At 44.9% G+C, this 18,272-nt stretch overlaps 1 pseudogene; it reads left to right on the top strand.

The window, feature by feature from the left end:
• Positions 1 to 8,832: 8,832 nt before the first annotated feature.
• On the top strand, positions 8,833 to 9,242 carry LOC118985913 (60S acidic ribosomal protein P1-like; annotated as a pseudogene).
• The last annotated feature ends 9,030 nt before the right edge of the window (positions 9,243 to 18,272 follow it).

Raw genomic sequence — 18,272 nt, 5'->3', positions numbered from 1 at the left:
AGTAAAATAAAATTAGACTACCGTTCATGAATCACAGTGACTTACTATTTGTGTGTGTGGGTATGTGGATAGTATGAGGACACAATGGTTGTAGGCTGAGGAAGTGACAGGGTGTCATTGAGAAGTGGCAGTGTACGGGGCAAAGAGTGTGTAGTGCAGCTACGCATCTTAAAGGCATTTAAAAGCAACATCCATGCTTCTATAAATACTAAGAAGACACTGGCATAATTTTTTCTTTGAACTGAAAAGAATTTTTCTCTAAGAATTACCTATTAAGAATTTTATGCTCAGTCCTGGCTGGTGTAGCTCAGTGGGTTGAGTGCAGGCCTGCGAACCAAAGGATCAGGGTTCAGTTCCCAGGCAGGGCACATGCCTGGGTTGCAGGTTAGTTCCCGCCGGGGATGCACAAGAAGCAACCATACATTGATGTTTCTCTCCCTCTCTCCTTCCCTTCCCCTCTGAAGATAAGTAAATAAAATCTTTAAAAAATTTTTTGCATTCAAAACAATGTTGCACTCAATAGATAAAGTGTTCTTTGGTGGTTAATTTCAAGTTTTGAACCACAGATTTTAATGAGTCAACATGTGGTTAAATAAAAATATAGTACATTGGTTTCAACGCTACTTGAATAGTGACAAGGAGAGCGCCATACTAGACTCACCCATGGGCTTATTACATCACATGAGAGTCGTGTCCCTTTGTTAACGTGATGGGGGATTCACTCACCTGTGCGTAGGTGTTTGTGAATTTGATCGTTTGTGAATTTGATCGTCAATACAATATGTTTAAGGTCCTAAAATTAGGCTTTTTCAAAAGAGGTAGCAAAGTACATATTTGCCACAATTTAAAGCACAAAACTCAAGTAAGTTCTTACCAATTTGTATTCTAAACCTTATATGTACAAGGGTATATTATTGCTATCATAACTTCTACAACCCCTGGGTTCTACCAATGTTTTATATTGTTAATTTAATGCTAATTTTTATCATTGACCTATTTCCCCAAAAGATGTTTTAAAATTGAGTTTATTGGGATGGCACTGGTTAATACAGTTACACAAGTTTTGGGTGTACGGTTCTATAACACATCGTCTGTATATGGCATTGGGTGTTCACCCCCCCAATTAAGTCTCCTTCCATCACCATTTATCCCCTTCACCCTCTTCTCCCTTCCCCCACCCCCTTTCCCTCTGGTAATCACCATACTGTTGTCTGTGTCTCTGGGTTGTTTTTTTTTTCTTTGCTTAATCCCTTCACCTTTTTCACCCAGCCCCCAACCCCCTTCCCCTTTGACTCCACTTCTGGTAATATATCCAAAGAAACCTGAAGCACTAGAAAGAATATGTGTAGCCCTAACTTTATTGCAGCGTTATTTACAATAGCCAAGATTCGGTATCATTGATCCTTTTATTTACATTTATTCAGTTGCTGGAAGAATGTGTTTGGTTTTTGCTTCATAAAATAAAGCAAAGCAAAGTACAAAAAAAAAAGTGAATGTAAGACTCTGCCTCTAACACAGAAATGTAATTAGCCTAGTGTCCTGTTACGTGGCCCACACCCTGACAGTGCACGCATAATGGCTACTGTAGTCTCAGACTGATGGATGAGAAATTGCTACCATGAAACACGATCAGGGAGTACCTTGAAAAATAAAGTAGAACTGCTGAGTACAAATACTGTACATAGTATAAATAGGAGAATAAATAGGCAAAGACAAATAGTAAAACGGGAAGTCCACGAATAATTTAGAAACATTTGGATTGGATTTAAAAATATTAAAATTAAGACAAATCTGAAAGTACTGCTAAGCCTCAGAATAAAAGAAAAAATTAGATGCAGAGGAGAAAATGATCTAGAATGCCTGAACACTTCCCAGAAATAATATGGGAGTCTTGGAGGACAGGTTTTTTTTTTCCTTTTAGCACTTTAAAAGTATCACTTCATGGCTTCCAGGCTCTGTTGTCTTTGAAGAGTCAGGTGTAAATTATATTGTTGTTCTTGTACATGCAAGGCCATTTTTCTCCAGCTGATTTAAAGATTTTCTCTGTCTTTGGCTTTCAACATTTTGATAATGATAAATACAGTGGTGGAATTCTCTGTGTGTTGTTTTTTTTAAGGTGGAATTTGTTAAGCTTCTGGTATATGCAGGTTACTGTTTTTCCCCAAATTCTTTCTGGCCATTATTCCTTCAGAAGTTTTTCTTTTTTTTCTCTCCTCCCTGTCTAAGGCTTCTGTGGTGCATATATTTGTCTGCCTGATGGTTCTGCCAGGTCTTTGATGCCCTGCTCATTCTTCCCATCCTTTTCTTTCGATTCTTCAGAGCAGGTGACTTCTATCGGTATATCGTAACATTTGCTTTCTGCCAAGTTCTTTCTTCTGCCGCCTCAAATCTACTGTCAAGCTCTTCTAGAGAAATATTCCCTTCAGTGAAGGTGCTTTTCAACTTCAGAATTTTGAGTTTTCCCAACTTCTATTTCTATTGCTATTCTTTTTTTTTCTTTGGAGTGCCCCTGATAAGACCAGGATAATGATGATCCGTGCTTGTAGGGTTTATGGAAACAAACTTGCTTGGCTCCAAATCCCAGACCTGCCACCGAGATACAATCTTACCTTGAAGAAGTTATCTAATTCTCAGTTTGTAATTCTCAGTTTACTCTCAAAAAATGAAGGTGCCGTTATGAGGACTGAGCGGTACAAAAGAAGAGCTTTAGACCCTTGTTACTCGGAATGTGGTGGGGGACCAGCGGCGTGGGGACCATGTATCTAAACTACACACCGACTCTATTTTCTGCTTCTTCTTTCCAGATTCGTTAATTTATATATTATATGTTGTTCCGTCCCGCGGAACAGTCAACGGGGGTCCCGAGTCTACCTGAAACGGATGAATAGGGATGGGAGCAAGAGGCGCGTAGAAAGGCAGCAAGACAGGTTTCTGATCAAGCCGCAAATTTTATTTTGGGCAGGGCTGTTATTTATAGAGAGGAAGGGAAAAGGGGAGGTGGTCCCGATAGGTTGTCCTGTGCATGCTCACTGCATGCTCTTGGCGACGGTTGGTGGGTGGGCGCGTGATCAGCATCTTAATTGGTAGGTAGTACTCGTGATTAAGAGATGCCTACAAGGGTGGGGGCTACCTGGCTGGGCTGCAGCATCCTGTTTGGGGCTGCCTCAGCCAAGCCCTCCTGGTGCGATTTTCTTAATGGATTGCATTCACCGTCTTTAGGCCCCAACAATATGTATTGTGCATATACATGTATATATAACCATGCCTGACTGATATTTTTCCCTCAATTCTGGCCAAGGTAAAGAAAAGTTTTCATCTTACATATAGAATAACTGAAAGGTAATAATACTGGAGAGAACTTTGCAAGTTAACCTAAAACTTACTCCTTGCTTAAAATAGCAATAAAATTGGGGTAGAATGAGTAAATGACTTAACTGAGATCACATATATTGTTAATACTTGGTGCAAATTTTCCAAATACTACAAGTTCACTAACATTTCCAAAAAACGTAAGGAACCACGTACCTCACACCAGTAAAGAATCCCGGATGTGAACCGTGTTTGTGCCACTGAGGTCTGGCCGTGTCTCTTTAGCAGACGAGCTAAAATGCGCCCATTGAACACAGAAGCCCAGGACTGTGCCTGTTCTTGGTTAAGCACGCTGTCACTAAGGCTTTAGAATACTTTTGTCATTTTGGCAGTTACTTTAACATTCACTGTTATTTAATATATTTTAATTACGACACCAGTCTCATTCAAATATTCATTAATTGGAAGTGCTCTTAGGGGGCTTAAAAAATGTATGAAGACCAATTACTTTGAAGTGGAAATTGGATGTTATACTGCAAAGACACTTCAAGAAACCCCATCACGCAGTGCGCAGTGAATTTTGTGAAGAACGCTCAACGCAACGTCAGGTGGCACAGAGAAAATAAGAAATGTAGCGTTAGAGCAGATACACAGCAGATGTGAATGTGTGCTACCTAAGAATGCGCCTTTCCTACTTACATCTACTCCTATGCGGACATTAGTATTTGATGGTGCAGGTTTTGAATTCTTCCAGGTCTTCAGAAACAAAAGCTTTGCCTAGAATACTGTATCGTTATGCATGAGAGTACATTTTAAGTTTTTTGGTGCAAATTTGTTCTTGCATTTGGTTTTTACATTTGTTTTTATACCCTTATGAAACATGTATGATTTTTACAAAAAAAAACAATGAATGCCTCATATTCTTGTGTGAAGAGTGTTTTACTTGAATATATATTATCAAATCTCCACCATGTCAAATAAGGTAGTTCTGCATTATAGTTTTTTTTATTTTATTTATTTATCTTTAGAGGGGAAGGGAAGGAGAGAGAAGGAGAGAAACATCAATGTATGGTTGCCTCTCATGCGCCCCCTGCTGGGAACTGGCCTGCAACCCAGGCATGTGCCCTGACTGGGAATCGAACCTCGATCATGTGGTTCGCAGGCCCGCGCTCAATTCACTGAGCTACACCAGCCAGGGCTGCATTATAATTTTTAATGGTTACCTAATACTCCACCTTATAGACTCGTACAAGCTACTGTCTTTGCTTTTTTACTTTTTTACATTTATATTTTTGACAATATATTGCTATTAATATAAACTGTAAGAAATGTACTTAAACATGTAACTTTGGAAAATTATTTTCTTAGGTCATATTTCTACTAATAGAATTGTGACATTACAGTGCATGTTCCTTTTAAATCCTGGTCGAGTGGCCTCCAAATTGTTTTATAAGTTATATTCCAGATCGAAATTTATGAAAAGGAGTGCTTTCCAAACTTATGCCCACCCTGGATATCATTTTTCTTTATAATCTTTGCCAATGATATAGACCAAAACACATTTGCATTTTTTATTCATAGTTTATGGGTTGCTTTCACATATTTGTTCTTCATTTGCATTTTCTCTTTTATTACTTTCCCCTTCATATCCATAGATCATTTTTATGGTGGTGTGATCTTTTTATAAATGTGTAAGAGATAATTAAATGAAGTCAATAAAGCATTTCTTTCACATACTTAACAAATACATTTTCCAAGTGTTTTTTACTTGACTTTTTTTTTCTAAAAGTAAGGTTTTAAATTTTTCTAGAGTAAAATTTGGCAGTCATTTCTTTTAAGGTTTGACAGCTCACCATCCATACCCAGAGACTAAATGAGAAAATTATTTTATGTTTTCTCTAGGCACTTGGTGGTTTACTGTTAAAATGTTAAATCAAGAATCTATATACAACTTCCGCCAAGATGGAGGCATAGGTGGAAACACTGTGCCTTCTCCCACAACCAAGTTTGAATAAAACAAAAGTTTGGAGAAACAAAGACACAACCAAAGGACAGAAAATTGAATTATACGGAAGTCCGACTACATCTAACCGTTCAACGGGGACAGTAAGAGGGGCGGAGCCAGCAGCGAGCAGGGTCTGGCAGGACAGGGCCCCCGACCCAGGTGCGCAGGCAGACGGGAACCAGTTGGGGTGCGGGGCAGACCGCGGGCGCATATTCGCGCACAGTGAGACGGACCGCACAGGCCCCAGGGGGCGAGGGCTGACGGCGGTGGCACACTCGCGAGCAGTGGGACGAAACGCATGGGCCCGGTGACGGCAGCAACTGCGGCACCAGTGAGGGCCGTGGCGGCAGGCGGCGGACAGGACGCCATAGACCCTCTTTGACCCCGCCCCCACATACAACGTCACAACCTAGAGACTTAGTTGCCCTGTTCTAGTGAACATTTTAGGGCTCTGATCCTGCTATGGAACAGGCACGAACAACCCAAAAGATGGCACAAGAAGAATTCAAAGTCCAAGAGCCAATAACTCTAAGCGACCGAGAAATTGCCAGCCTCTCAGAAGCCCAATTCAGGACACTATTTATCAGGATGCTCACAGAACTGGTAGATTATAGTCACAAATTAGAGGAACAAAGTCACAAATTAGAGGAATATATGAAGGCTAAACTAATTGAAATGAAGGGAGATGCACAGGAAACCAATAGTGATGGAAAGGAAACGGGGACTCAAATCAATGGAATGGACCAGAAGGAAGAACAAAACATCCCACCAGAAAGGAATGAAGAAATGAGAATTCAAAAAAATGAGGAGAGGCTTAGGAACCTCCAGGACATCTTTAAACGTTCCAACATCCGGATTATAGGGGTACCAGAAGGGGGAAAGAAACAGCCACGAGTGGAAAACTTATTTGAACAAATAATAAAGGAGAACTTCCCCAGTCTGGCAAAGGAAATAGACTTCCAGGAAATCCAGGAAGCTCAGAGAGTCCCAAAGAAGTTGGACCCAAGAAGGAACACACCAAGGCACATCATAATTACATTAGCCAAGACTAAAATGAAGGAGAGAATCCTAGAAGCAGCAAGGGATAAGGGGACAGTCACCTACAAAGGAGTACCCATCAGACTGTCAGCGGATTTCTCAAAAGAGACCTTACAGGCAAGAAGGGGCTGGAAAGAAGTATTCCAAGTCATGAAATCCAAAGACCTACAGCCAAGATTGCTTTATCCAGCAAAGCTTTCATTTAGAATGGAAGGACAGATAAAGTGCTTCTCAGATAAGGTCAAGTTCAAGGAGTTCATCATCACCAAGCCCTTATTATATGAAATGCTAAAGGGACTTATATAAGAAAAAGAAGATGAAAAATATTAACAGTGAAAGGATAGCAAACACACAGCTATTAACAACCACACCTAAAACAAAAGCAAACCAAGAGGACAGCTAGATCAGGAGTGGAACCATAGAAATGAAGAACACATGAAGGGTTAGAAACAGGGGGGTGGGAGGGGGAGAAGGGGGGAGAAGGTACAGAGAATAAGTAGCATAGATGGTAGGTAGAAAATAGATAGGGGGAGGGCGAGAATAGTGGGGGAAATATAGAATCCAAAGAACTTGAGACATGTGGTTATAAACTAAGGGGGGCAGAATGGTGGGGGAGGGAGGGTGCGGGTGGAAGGGATTGAAGGGGGGGAATAGAACAACTGTAATGGTATAATCAATAAAATATATTTTAAAAAAAGAATCTATATACAATTTATGTATTACAACATGTACGGATGAGAGATATACTCTTCCCCTCTCCACCCATGGCCTCTAGGTTCCTACCAAGATTTCCTGCTTACCTCTTTCCTCCCCTCCCTCTACTTGGAAACTCCCCCTTCATTATACTCTAAATTCTTAGATTATTTTCTGTACACTCTTGGGTTTGTATGTGTTTTTCTAAGGAGCCAGAGGCAATCTTTTGAAATTATTATACATTATTAATGTGTTATAAGAAATACTATGATTTTTAAGTCCTGGCTGTTTAACTATGTTTTTTTTTTGTTCTTCCAGATGAAATTTCAATGTGTTCTATTAAGTAAAATTTTAAAAAAAGAAAGAAAGAAGTCACATCACTCAACTTACTGAGATTCTGATTGGAATTTTGTTAAAGAATGCTGAGTCTTGCTATTTAGGAAAACTGTACATGTCTCTGTTCGCATCTTTTTTTAATTTTTTTAAAATTTATTTACTTTTAGCAAGAGGGGAAGGGAGAAAGAGAGGGAGAGAAACATCAATGTGTGGTTGCCTCTTATGCATGCCCCCTGCTGGGACCTGGCCTGCAACCCAGGCATGTGCCCTGACTGGGAATCGAACCAGTGAAACCTTTGGTTCGAAGCCTGCACTTAATCCACTGAGCTATACCAGCCAGGGCCCGTTCACATCTTTCATGTCACACAGCAGCAGGGGTATTCAACCTGTGGCCCGCGGGCTGCATGCAGCCCAGGACTGTGGCCCAACACAAAATCATAAATTTACTTAAAACATTATGAGATTTTTTTTGTGATTACATGTCACAATGTATTTAATGTGTGGCCCAGCACAACGACTCTAACAATTCTTCCAGGGTGGCACAGAGATGCCAAAAGGCCGGACACCCCTGCAGTGGAGTGTAACAGTGTCTTCTGTCCTGCCCAGGTTTTGTTCACCTAGTGCTAGACACCGAACTACTGTGAATGGAGCATGTTTCCTCGTACTATCATTGGCATAAGAGAAACAGGTGGATAGAGTGACATCGTGTGAATGAAACTGATGTGGTGCGAGTCACAGAGATACAACATCCCTTATGTTATGACAAGACATAGGCAACCTGAATCTAATTATGAGAAAAGAGCCACACACAAACCCAAAAAAGGAATATTCTTTAAACCAACCAGTCTATCCTTTTCAAAATTACCACTGTCATTAAAAAAAATAAAAACAGACAAAGACTGAAGAACTAGATTAAAGCAGTTTACATGGTATCACAAAAGGATGTAACGAGTGACCCTGAACTGGATCTGGGATCAGAAAACAGTGGCGGCATTGTAAGGATGGGTGAAATCTGAATACAGCCTGCATCTTTGATGGTTTTTTATCAGAGGTCGGTTTCTTGAATTTGATGATTGTGTTGTGGTTATGTGAAAGAGTACCTTTTTGTTCTTAGGACATATATGCTAATTTTAGGGGAGACGGTGTATGTTAGAAAGTTTAGGGGTGACACTCCTCTCCAGTGGTGAGAGAGGAGAGAGAGAGAGGAAGAGAGTGCAAAAGTGAAAAAATATGAACCACTGGTGAATCCAGTTTGTAGGTGTTCATGCAGAATGAATCATTCCTGTAACTTTTCTGTACACTTGAAAATTTTCAAAATGAACAGGTACAAGGAGTAAGAACCTGATTAACCACATGTTCAATGTAAAAATCAACACATCGAGCCCTTTCCCCAGCTGCCGCTAAGGTGCTCAGTCCTCGTGGGGGTGAGGCCCTTACTTCATCCCGCAACTAGCACCCAGATTTCGCCTACACCATGGCCTCCGTCTCGGAGCTCGCCTGCATCTACTTGGCCCTTAGCCTGCACGACGAGGAGGTGATGGTGATGGCGGATAAGATCAACGCCCTTATTAACGCAGCAGTTGTAAATGTTGAGCCTTTCCGGCCTGGCTTGTTTGCCAAGGCTCTGGCCAATGTCAACGTTGGAAGCCTCCTCTGCAATATCAGAGCTGGCGGACCTGCCCCAGGGGCTGGTGCCGCACCAGCAGGAGGTCCTGCCCCCGCAACTGCTGCTGCCCCCGCCCCCAGGAAAAGAAAGTGGAAGCGAAGAAAGAAGAATCTGAGGGGTCTGATGATGGCATGGGCTTTGGACGATTTGACGAAACCTCTTTTGTAACACAGTCAATGAAAATCTGAACTTAAAAAAAACCACATTGAATTTTTAGGGTTCTGTTTTAATAAAAGTATTACGTGACGTGGGTATTCCCGGGACAGGAAGTTCTGAGTGCTCTCCTTGAACCGAATCTCCCGTGGACTCCCGCGAACTTGCCCTTGCAGCGGCCGTTTCACTGTGTTGCTCTTGAAGTCCAGTTTGGAGATGTGTGCGATCCTGGGAGAAAACTTGCTGGTCTGTATTTTCTAGTAGTTTCGATAAATTTTTATGTTTTCATGCGTGCAGTTGACATGACATGTGTTCTTGTCAAGGTAGCTTGGAATCGAAAGTGTCACCGGTTGTAGGTTCGGATCCTGGGAGTGGTGGAGAACCAGGGCTCCCAACAAGAGTAGGGGTGATTTTGGACCACCAATCACCCTATTCACCAAACCGGGCGGGGCCCCTAAGGCCAGTCCCTAGGGGAGGGGCGTGGAGACTCATGGGAAACCGAGTCCGGAATCGGGTGGATTACCCGGAGCCCTGAGCGGAGAACCGAGCCTTCGCAGCTCCGTCTGCGCATGTGCAGTTCTTCCTCATTGTTTGCCCGCTCCCTTGTCTCCAGCTTCGCGCGGCAGGTAATAGTGGAGGCTCCCGGTGTGCGCGGCGCTCCGTGACCGGGTCCTGCACGGAGGGTGTGCACTACAGGTGAGAGCCCAGTTTTGGAGGGTTGCTTTGTCAGGTCTGCGGGTAGGATTGGGTGCACACCTGGTGGAAGCTCAAACCTGCGCGAAATCCCGTGCTGACTGAGACCCTGGGGCGCTTGCTCCCCAGTCCGCTCTGCTTTTGCCCCTGGAGAAAGCCAAGTGACAGGGCAGCTTGGCGGCGGACCAGGTGGCTCCGCGAAGGGGTTAAGGACCTGGATTTCTTGGTCAGAATAAAGTTCCCCCAGAAAAGGCATCCAAATGTTAAAGGACTGTTTTCAGAAGCCGCTGTAGTTTGCATGTGCCCTGGGCAACCATTCATTAGCGAATAAATCTACCACGCCCAGTGGAGAGAAAGAATTCTTGTAACAGTTACTACGTGCCGGCTAAGGGCAGGTGGTGGGTGTGCAGCGCCGCAGGCTGATTTCAAAGTCCGAGTGTGAACTAAGATAAAAGGGCTCAAATTCTAGCCCAGCCAACTGAGTCTCCGTGGGCAAAATGATGAGCTTCTAAGACTCAGTTTCTCCGTCAGCAAAATAAAGTTGCTCCTAAGCCCTGCTTCAAGGCGGACCTGAGGACTGAACCAGAAAGCACCTGTGGCTCACTCAGCGCGGGTGCTGACATTCACTGAGCCCCAGGGAAATGCCGATTGCCTTTCTCACTGTTCTTTTTATTAAGTATATCATTTGTTCTCAAGGCCGCCCTGTAAAATCCGTATTCATGATCCCATTTTAACCAAAGCGGTAAGCCAAGACTCTGGAGGAAAAGTCACATGGCAAGTAGTTGATGGAACGGAGGTGCAAACCTCCTAGAGCTTTGTTGCTGAGTCCCATGCAGGGTTTGGCCCAGCAAGACAGCCTTCACAGCAGAGTGGCCCGTCCCTAGGAGCCACAAGAAGGAACCTGGAGTCTATGCAGGCACTCCAGGGGTGCCTTGGAAATTTCTTGGTATCTGTTCAGAACCCTCAGGTTATTGCATAACTGAGGCTTCTAGGCTCTTCCTTCACTGTCTCTCTGGCCCGTGCCCTCAGCAGTGTACAGCTCCCTAAGTCACGTTGTCTGGCAGGGGTTCTCAAGCACGCATCTGAACCGCCTGGAGAGCTTGTTAAAGGCTGGCCAGGTCCCACCCCGGGGTTTCTCTGCTTCAGTAGATCGGGGCAGGCCCCAGAATTTGCATTTCTACCAAGTTCCCAGGTGGTGCTGATGCTGCCAGTCTGGGGACCACACTGAGAGATCTGTCATAGAGGATGGTGAACTCCAAGACACAGTGGACCTAGGCCCAAGGTTCCAGTTATTTGAACTTACCCGCTCCAGCCAGGTCCAAATTCTCCTGATCACACAGCTCTTATGAGGAAAGAAGGTGGGCACCCCAGGAACAGGGCTCCCACCTGGGAGACCCCCACCTTCCCCAGACACGGCTGCTACGGCTGCAAGGCAGAGATGCGAGAAACAAACAGGTTCCGTATTTGCTTGGCCAGAAGCAATTCCTGATCATCCTGCTCTGAGTCATATCACCGAACCATGGGCTGTCCAGACCCATTGGCCAGTGAAGGCGAGGGCCAGCTATCGAAGGGGACAAGTAAGCTGGACTGAGGATGAGGCCAGTAGGCGGGCTTCAAGGGAAGAGGAAGTCCTGTGGACGATGAGGACAGGGTCGGGGGCGGGGGAGCCCCCCCCCAAAACTACCCCCCACACCAATGATCCGGCCTCTCGGATTCTGCCCAGCTTTTAAGCCACCCGCATCACCACGTCTGGAATGTAGGGTGATGCTCCCCACCCCATTCCTGTCTTTGGAGGAGCGCAGGGAGGGTGTTCACATAATCCTGCCTCATGTTCAAAGTGAGCAGCACTGGGCCTAAGGGAGTCTGCAGCACGGGGCTGAGTACACGGTTTCTGGAGCCGGCTGCCAGGGTTCAAAGGCTAGCACTACCATATTACTTTCATTTTCCTCCCCTCGATTTCCTCTATAAAAAAGGAGTAATAATAGTGCCTACATCTTGCATTCTTTTTTTTTTTTTTAGATTTTATTTATTTATGTATCTTTAGAGGGGACGGAGAGAGAGAGAGAGAAACATCAATGTATGGTTGCCTTTTGTGCATCCCCTGCTGGGAGTTGGCCTGCAGGGAACCAGCCTGCAACCCAGGCATGTGCCCTGACTGGGAATCGAACCGCGATGCTCTGGTTCACAGGCCTGTGCTCAATCCACTGAGCTACACCAGCCAGGGCCGTCTTGCATTCTTTTAAGCAATAAATGGGATAATGTATGTCAGGTGCTTAGCACAGTGCTGTTACACAGTAAGCGCTATACGGCTGTTGTCAGTATCACTGACGTTATTAAACCTGGATTATTATCACTTTGGTTTTCAGTATTTGTTAGTGGCAGAACCAAAAGGAGGGCCGAGGCCCCCCCGACTCCAAATCCAAAGCCATTGTTTTGTCCCCAATGACAAGTCAAAGGGAGTTTCTTCATAAAAAAGTCCTTTGGAGACACTGCAACCAAAGGAGACCAAATTTCTTCCCTGAAAAACAGATTTCCTGACAGCACACTTGTGCCCGTTCTCATGAATTCTTTAACCTCAAGGAGTTAAATCTCTATGAGGCCTTTGCTGTTGAATCATCTTTTACATTTTTTACTGGAAATATTCACAACATAGCGAAGGAGTGAAATAATGTGAAGGCTTCCGTATCCCAGCCACAACCTCAGCAGTTTCAGTATATGGATCATTTTATTTCGTCTGTGTTCCCCTCCGCCTCCATGCACGCACTCTTACGCTCACACACTTCCCCCGTCCCACCTTCCTCTACTGGATTATTTTAAAGTCAATCCCACCCCCGACTGGTGTAGCTCAGTGGATTGAGCACCGGTTGTGAACCAAAGGGTTGCTGGTTCAGTTCCCAGTCAGGGCACATGCCTGGGTTACGGGCCAGGTCCCCAGTGGGGGCCACATGAGAGGCAACCACACATTGACGTTTCTCTCCCTCTCTCCTCTTCCCCTCTCTCTAAAATAAATAAATATGAAGTAAATCCCAGACATCAAAAAATTCAGAATGTAATGTGTTTAATAATGGAGCAAAGGTGTGGCATGTTGTCCTTGCTATGCTATGATGAGTTTAACCAAGTTTTTCTTAGTTGAACTTGGCCTTGTTTTATTGGTATACTTTTAAATGATTTATTTATTGACTTTTTAGAGATTTTATTTACTTATTTTTAGAGAGAGGAGAAGGAAGGAGAAAGAGAGGGAGAGAGACATCAATGTGTGGTTGCACTTCGGTCTGGGGACTTGGTCTGCAACCCAGGCATGTGCCCTGACTGGGAATTGAACCTGAAGTGCTTTGGTTCGCAGGCCCACACTCAATCCACTGAGCTACACCAGCCAGGGCGTTTTATTGATATAGTTGACTGCTATGGAATCAAAGGAGACTATTCATTGTAAGAAACCAACAAAGAAAAAATATTTACTCTCCCCAGTGGAAAGGGCTTCTCTTAGCTCCTCGTGGTGAGCCCCAGGTTAGGCGGTCAGAGACACTGTCCCCTTGTGTGGCTGTGTGACAGTGCCATGGGGGCCTTCGAGGCACACCTAGTTCTCATGCTGTCCTTCCTCCGCCCCTCTCCCCAGCTCAGCCTTCACGGTTCTCTGAACGTCGCCAGGAGCGGAAGAAAATGAACACATCCGAGGTGAGTAGTTTATGTATTGCCAATTTTTTTTCCCCAGTGGAGCCTAGGAGTTCTTTTGTGTTTTGAGTAACTACACTTTCTTGTCAATCGTTTTTCTTCATTTTTTTCATTTCCTGACTTTTCCCCTGCATTATTATTTTAGTTTCTTCCTCTTTGAGTGGTCGCAAAGGGCTAAGTTTTTTCTTTTCTTTTATTATCAGTTACCTTTGATGTGTTTAGCACAGATGTAAACATATATTTCTATCAACATCAGGAATTGTTTTTATATTATCCTTCAGTAAGATATACTGCCCCCTCATGTTGGGTTTTGTGGACATCACCTGATATCTTTCTTTTTTAATTTTTTGTCTTTTTAAATTACATTATTTCCATTACCATTTATCCCTCCTATACCCTCTTCCAACTCCACCTACCTACCTCCCCTGACAATCAATTTTTTAATTTTTTTTTACACAATAAATATTATTTGGGGAATTTTTATTTAACAATTGCTTTGCACTTTCTAGCTACTTGGAGAGTAATTATTTAAATTTTATTGTCCATTCTCTGGTTATTTTTGCTGTCCCAAGTTTGAAGAAAACTGACAAAACAGTGATAACTGGTCAGTTATAGTATTACCTGCAATTTAGGGCTGCTTACTGTGTTCTAGTCGCTGGTAACTCCCTCACCTGGATTAGCCGATGTAACCCTGACGGCACTACCGGGCAGGTGGTTTTGTCATGCCCCTTTTTTGAGACCTGGCCGCTGGAATACTTCTAAGGAGACATCATTAGACATTCGGCCAGACAGAGACCTCGAGTCCACATTTACTGCAAGCTTTCCACCCATCACTGGTGATAATTTATCATCTGCTTATATTCCAACTTGTCCAAGAACTTGAAATGGGAGAGCTCTTAGGCGTAGGGTTGCCAGATAAGACATAGAACATATAAAACAAAGTATATCTTGCATTGGACACACTTGTACTAACACTTATTCGTTGCTTATCTGAAGTTCAAATTTAACTGAGTGCCCTGTATTTTTGTTTATTTTCTTTCTTCATTGAATTTATTGGGATGATATCAGATAGTAAAATTACACAGGTTTCCGGTGTATAATTTCATAATACACCATCTATATATTGTACTGTTCACCATCCTAAGTCAAGTCCCCTTTTATCACCATGTCCCCCCTTTACCCTTCCGTACACCCCCACTCCCCTTTCCCTCTAGCCATCACGATGCTCTTCGCGGTGTCTGAGTTTTTTTCTTGGCCCCGTCTTCATTTTCGGAGAGACTCCCAACCCACACCCCTCAGGCAGCCCTCAGTCTATCTTCTGTATCTATGAATCCGTTTCTGTTTTGTTCATTAGTTCAGTTTGTTCACTAGTTTCCACGTGTAAGTGAAATCACATGGTATTTGTCTTTCTCTGACTGGCCCGTGTCCCTTAGCACAATGCTAAATCTGGCAGCCTACTTGGGTAGAAGGAGGGATTCGGGTGCCCGGTGCTGACCATTAGGGCTGGCAGTCCTGGCTCACCCAGAGCGTCAGGCCATCTCTGTCCACCATGGCTGGCCGTCTCACCCCGCTCCAGGCAGCCTGTGGTTGAACCGACGGGGCCCGCACCAGCATCTCCGTCCATCCCTGTAGCATCTCCTCTTCCAGAACCTCAGGTGTTCTCAGGCTCGGTTCCCACAATATATAGCTTTGTCAAAAAATACAAAACTTNTAAATCTGGCAACCTACTTGGGTAGAAGGAGGGGTTCGGGTGCCCGGTGCTGACCATTAGGGCTGGCAGTCCTGGCTCACCCAGAGCATCAGACCATCTCTGTCCACCATGGCTGGCCGTCTCACCCCGCTCCAGGCAGCCTGTGGTTGAACCGACGGGGCCCGCACCAGCATCTCCGTCCATCCCTGTAGCATCTCCTCTTCCAGAACCTCAGGTGTTCTCAGGCTCGGTTCCCACAATATATAGCTTTGTCAAAAAATACAAAACTTTACCTACATACGCTTTGTAAGTAGCTTTTTAAAAAAAGTTCCCTGTTGCATTAGCCTCCATCCACTCTTCCCCTTCAAAGCCCGTAAGTCACCCCCTGGGCTTTACCAGGAACCCGTCCTTCAGCCCCTCTCTCTGTCCACCCCCGTTTCTGGGAGTCACGCCTTCTCGCTCAGATTCTGCTGAGTTTGATAGAGACCCCTGGGCATTTCCCAGAATGACTGTGTGGTTTTATGCCTTCTGCGTCTGGGTATCTAAATGTGCCTTTATTCTGCCGTTACATAAATGATCAACTGCTTATGGGATTTGGGTTTGAAATCCTTTTCCTTCAGAGCGTGACGAGAAAAGATCATCTCTGTGGGCTCTCGGCATTTGGAGAGACCGGGGAGGCATCGCGTGGCAGCTTGGGTCTCGCTTATTTTGTAGGTGACCTGTTTTCTTTTTCCTTTTTTGCAAGTTTTTCTTTAGCCTCTCGTTTCAGGTATTTCACCAGGCAGTGTCTGGTTATTCGTTCTTTTTTCAGGCTGCTTGGTAATTGGATGGGCCCCTTCGGGCGAAGACTCGTGTGCTCCGGAGCGTTTGCAGTGGCTTCTGTGGTTGTTTTCCTTCCTCCCCAGCGTCTCTGCTCTTGGCGCCCAGACCCCATCACACTGGCGGTGCCTCACCCCATCAGCCGTCTGCGTTTTTTTACTTTTCTTTCATTTTTTACATTTCTGTTTTTCTGCCACTTTCTTCTATTTGTTGAGAGATTGGCTCATTTTTGTCACCTTTATCATTTGGTTTTCAAGCCTTCTCTTGGGAGTTTTGTTTTTCTGTTTTCATAAGTCAGCAACAAAATATTCAGTGTCTATGGACGTTTTTTTCATGGCCAGCTTTTCTCGTTTGCTGGCAGTAAGACTCTTACATCAATTGGGAACACCAGTTTGAATTCTTCAAAGTGATTCTTGTCACTATCAGAATTCAGCTTGTTTTCAAGTCTTCAGTCTACTTGTTTTGGTCTTATCTTTCAGGCTGTCGCTTATATTGACATTAAATTCATGTACCAGTCTTACAAGTCCATCCTGGAGGCTTATTTTTCACATTGTTGTTTTTCCTTCTCCATCTAAGCTGTTTTTTTTTCCCCCTGTGTGAACAGAAAGGTAAAAACCTCATTATATCAACTCAGATTGCCAACATGTGTTACTTGGCAACGCAGAGGTCTGTGTCCTTGGTACGCTTTTCCCCTGAACAAAAGGACTGTTGTGGGATCTTCTGTGTGAATTGCTGGCACACGTGCACAGGCAGGCTTGTCTTTAGGCTGTGCAGAGGGGATCAAAGCTCATGGGGCCCCCCTTCCCCTGCCTTCAAAGAAAAGCTGGGACCGTATCAGGGTACTAAGCAGTACTCTGCTTATCTCTTTGGGTTGCAAAGCTCGTGCAGAGCCCTGGAGGCTGTGCCTGCTTTTTATAGAGACCTGGCCTCCTGAGTGTCCACCCTCCACTGACCCCTGTCAGGGTAGGGGACTGCCCAGGGAGGCGGCAGTCCTTCTGTTACTCCTGCTCCCTCTTCTGCGGCCTGTGCTCACCTCGGCTCCCTGTCGCAGCTGCTCAGGAGCAGCTGGGAGGTCTCCCCAGGCTCTGAACAGAACCCGGGACTTTGCCGCATTGTTTGTATTAAGGGGTGAGCACAGTGCTTCCGCTCTCTCCCGCCTCCTCGCCATCTTCAGAAACTTGTCAACATTTCTCGCTTGCTGACATCCGCTTCCCCAGCCCTCCACTGTCCTGATAAATGCAGCAGTGTTTCTGTGTTTCTCCTTGCTGTCGTTTTAGACGCAGAGGAGATAAATGTGTGTATGTACCTAGCTCATTGCATCGAGGGAGGAGTGTCACTTATTCCTGAAACTGTCACCACCAGTGGCTTCTGAGACATTCTTATTTTGTTTGGCAGCTGTTTCTTGAGCTCCACCGGAGACCAGAGCTCTTGTAGATGCTGCGGATACAACTGCTGCCTCCTGCTTCGGGTTCCTCCTTAGTCACCAGGGCCCCCTCTCCTCACGCTGCTGTCACCCAGGCTCTGTGTCCTCGGCCTCCATGTTCTCATGAGCAAGTTCCCCAGGCGGGTGGCTTCGGCTACCGCCGAGCTGCTCCTGATTTCCAAAAACGTGCACTAACCTTACACCTCTCTCCCGAGCTCCAGCTGAGACCTTGACGTCTCATCCTGTGTGTGTCACAGGTGCCTCAGTATAACGTGTCCAGGTTCTCTCTCTCTCCCCTGCCCGATCTGTCCTGCTCCTGTTTTGTCCGTCTCAGTGCCTGGCCTCTGCACGGGCCCAACTGCTCTTGCAGTTTCTTGGACTGATGCTCCTTGTTCTGTCAGTCCACAGCCCATCACCAACTCCATTAACTCTAAGTGGAATCAAATGATTACTTCCGTTTAGAATCAGCTCCCACCTCTAAGTCCTTTGGCTAGTACGTTAAAATAGGCAGCCTATGACCTTCCTCTCCGAGTTCCCTCAAAAACAGGCTTTCTTAACTTTGACACTAGCAATGTGTTGGGCCAGAAAATTCCTTGTCGGAAAGGCGGTCCTATGCACTGTGGGAGTTTAGCAGCGTCTCTGGGCCCCTCCCATGGTTGTGACCACCCAAAATGTCCCCACACATTTGCCAAATTCCCTGTACATGGCAAAATTATGTCTGATTGAGAGCTACTGCTGGAAACACCCTCCACCCTGCTTCTAGAGCGTTACTTTC

This window comes from Sturnira hondurensis, unplaced genomic scaffold (genome assembly GCF_014824575.4).
Source record: "Sturnira hondurensis isolate 20B ecotype Veracruz unplaced genomic scaffold, ASM1482457v3 Scaffold0004136, whole genome shotgun sequence".
NCBI lineage: Eukaryota > Metazoa > Chordata > Mammalia > Chiroptera > Phyllostomidae > Sturnira > Sturnira hondurensis.
This window is presented reverse-complemented; position numbering and strand designations above follow the sequence as displayed.